The sequence below is a fragment of the Dermacentor variabilis genome, chromosome 5, assembly GCF_050947875.1.
Source record: "Dermacentor variabilis isolate Ectoservices chromosome 5, ASM5094787v1, whole genome shotgun sequence".
Lineage (NCBI taxonomy): Eukaryota > Metazoa > Arthropoda > Arachnida > Ixodida > Ixodidae > Dermacentor > Dermacentor variabilis.
Window position 1 is genome coordinate 155,031,278 of NC_134572.1, and position 3,696 is coordinate 155,034,973.

A 3,696-nucleotide genomic window follows, 5' to 3' on the forward strand; every position below is an offset into this window, starting at 1 on the left:
GCCCCAGCCCATCGCAGATCCCTACGGCAACTGAAACGTGGGAGGCGAAACTTTCCTCTGATGACCTGGACGACCAACGCAGTCTCTTCGACCGGGCCAAGGAGGCAGCCTAAGCAAGAGGGTTCTTGGAATAATTAATCCTCTCACCTAGGGTGAACCGGGTTCTGACTCCGGTTACCGTCTCAGAAACAAAAGTTTAGTTCTCCTCCCCTTGTGCGCCCAAGTAGACCTCAACACGGATTGTGAACCTCGTCTAGGAACATCCTTTCGTGTTTTTCATCCTTTGGTGCTGTCCGTAGAATATATAAGCCAATATCGTTCAACGTTTTTACCAAAGAAGAAGCTCCCAAAAGCTTAAGCATCAGATTAGGACAATATTATTGTCTCAAAAATATGCGCATTTATTAATCTCGAAATCTCACAGATGTATAATGCAAACGGACCTGACATATTTCTCGGCGATTTCCGGTTTCTGTCAATTTCCATGTTTTGCTTCTCGCATTCTTGTGTCAGCTCTGCGTGTGCTGCGAGTTACTGCGTCTATTATGGTAAATGTTTTCACAGATATAGTTTTGACAATGAGCGCATCTCTGCTTTGAATAATAAAGATTTATATCACTGCCCGAAACCTGAAAGTACTGTGGAAAGTACTGTGGCTATAACGTAAACATATTCCAAACTTTTTTTGGGCCACCACCACTTCACCTGTCTCTTACGGGACGTCATGCACGAAAGCCGCGATGGCTCCCCATCTGATATGACGTGCACACATTGAGCATGCATAATTTGACCGAGCAAAAGAAAAATACTCATTTCTGAGTCGACGCCTTTTTGCCATTGGCCCTCGGATATTCATCAAAAGTTTTCGGGCTGCACCCACTTCACCCGTCTCTCACGCAACGTCACAAAACCGCAAAAACTTGCTGCGCCAGAGTGACGCGTACGCGTTAAAGATGCATTATTTTCCGAACAAAACTGAATTTTCTTCTGAATAGCCGCAGGCTGCCCCGTTCAGAAAGGAATAAAAGATGGCTGCCGCCGATCTCTCCGACACAGGCTACTCCCCCTTTCCAGTGAGCATGGGTTTATTTGCGTGTAATAAAACTTCTTGTGTAGCCGCGTAACGTTTTCTAGAACTTTCGGCACGTTTTCGACCTCGTTATGCCAACATTTTTTTGCTGACGATCCGTGTTAGCATCATTCTTAAGCTTTCGTTGCATGCCGCCGCGATCGTCGCCGAGCCACGGCAAGCTAAGTAAGAGAAAGCGGACCAATCGCAGACGCCGGCACCACAATCTTCATCCGGTTGCCGATATTCAGTGCAGTGGTTCCGCCCCGTCGATACCCTCTCCACTTGAGCATGCTCCTCGCCCCTTGTGAGCCAATAGATAAGACAAGCCGTTTAATGCAGGCAATGTTATTCGTTTTTCAAGCAAACAAAAGTGATCTCCTATGAACGAAGGGAGCATTTCATTGGTTTGTTCAGACAATCCGGCGGATGACCGCGTGATGCTTGCGGCCGCGGTTACGCAAATTTGAGGTCAGGAGATTGGAATAAAAACATATTGGAATAATTTTACGTTATACGGCCCCTTATCTCTAAATGCAGAAGCCGAAAATAATTTTTGAATCCTGCAGAATTTTCGCATTTTTATGGGGCGAACCAAATTCCTCGTACATTGAGTGCCACCGCATATTTGCTCATCCTGGGCCAATCCTCTCGATTGGCGAACTTCGACACAACGCTAAAGATTGCTTAAATTTATTGAAACACTTGGCTGTCTCTGCGTGCTTTAACGACGGCCTGCACTGTTCCCTTGACCAACACTTTACATCGCTAATTTCTTTAGAATCGCATCTGGTAGCATAATTTAGTGAACCTCTTCAACAAAACTACGTTTCTCGTAGATTGCAACATATGAGCCCGATCAACATATTCTTTTTATAAGCCGATAGACTGAAGAAGACGCACAAAACGTTAATTGGTGTTTCCCTTCAGCGGAGCTCTGCCATCCAGCTTTTGTGCAACACACGCTTGCGCTGTTTTCATGAGGTTCTACAATTACGTGAAAACATGTCCTGGCGCAAACCTGTTTGAAGCGTTGTTTTTTCAATATGCTGTTGAATCTAAGCAGAACCGCTTTATCTGAACAAGTAGAAAACGGTAAAAGAAAATGTTTCAGTTTGACAATAGGTTTCTGCAATACGAAAATAATCACTGGTAGGACACGTACCACAGGTTTCGGGCGATTATGCTTATGAAGTAACAACTTTTATTGTAGGACATACCATATTAGATTAGTTCACTGTCGATTTTTGTTTTGGCTAGGTAATTCTTAGAATCAAGTTCTAACCGACTTATTCATTATCACTGTTGTTTAAAGATACAGTAACACGCTACAGACGAGTTTCAAATGCTAATTCTTTAAAAATGCATAATTTTCGATGGCTTGCATGGCGACAGTAGATAATAAATAAATTGAGCTGAAGAACAAACCATGCTGAAACAATGCTCATGTGGTTGAGCTGAAGCTCACTTGCAGCGGTGAAATGCCTTTACGTGCTAGACAGTTTCTTGTATTTAAATTCTACTGCGAAATAAGAAGTAGAGATGCAGCCGCATGAGTCATCATTCTTGCTGTTATTAACTTGAAACTCATCACGAAAATTATTACCATCTGAAGTGTTAGGAAATTTACTTAGTCGTGTTTTGAAATTACGCAAATGTTTGGGAGGTTGGAAATTCAACAACGCAAACCTCTTTGAAGAAATGTTGTCGCGCGGCCAAGGGAAGAGGCAATAACTAAAAAATTCGCTAACAAAATATCATTTGCTCACAGAACATGGGCCCGTCATAAAACAATATCGGCGTTCATCGTTACGAGAGGCGCACTAGGTGGCGAAAATGCATGTGAAGGAGTTCCTGAATGGCTGGTACCAGTACGCAACATAAATATTTTTCTTTCACCTGCCGTCTAGCAGGGAGAATGTTCGTGAAGCATCGGGACTCTCGTGTTGAAAAAGCTCTAATTGAAGGTTATAACAGCGCAGGATCGAGTACACACTATTCATACTGCTGTGCCAAGCGTTGAGACTTGGGCTAGCATTTAGGCCAGTGATCCATCAGGCACATGAACTAGTACTTGCGGGAATAGGAGAGATGGAAGAAAGGTTTATTTTAAATTATTTACTCTGGTCGTAGATACAAAAGCCGACTCCTTACAGGAACAGTGGAAATATCTGAGGTCACATCAGGCCACGCCAGCCTCCCCACTGTATCATTGTGTCCACTTTAATACACTCGTCTTCCCTAGGGGACCAGATAATTGAATACCATGCCTGTATCTCGGTCAATCCTATTCGCCGAGCCCTTTTTCAGCTAGTGAGGTCTCACTGACGGCGAGCTTGCAGCAACCCTTCACGGTTGTTACCGCGTCTACAAAATCTAGTGGCCTTTGTCACATTGAAGAGAGATTCGTTGTTGTCCCGTCAACAGTCCGCGCCAATCGGCGTCGACGTGTTGACCGACGCTGATGAAGGAGGGGTGCATCGTCGCAAGCACCAAAGGAATGCCTTTTGTCGTGTTGAGCCGCAACAGCATGTAATCCAACAAGCCACGCAACAAATAATACAACAGCTTTAGAAAGTATAGGTGAGCATCATGACCACCAATAGAGTGAGGCGGGTCACTTGATA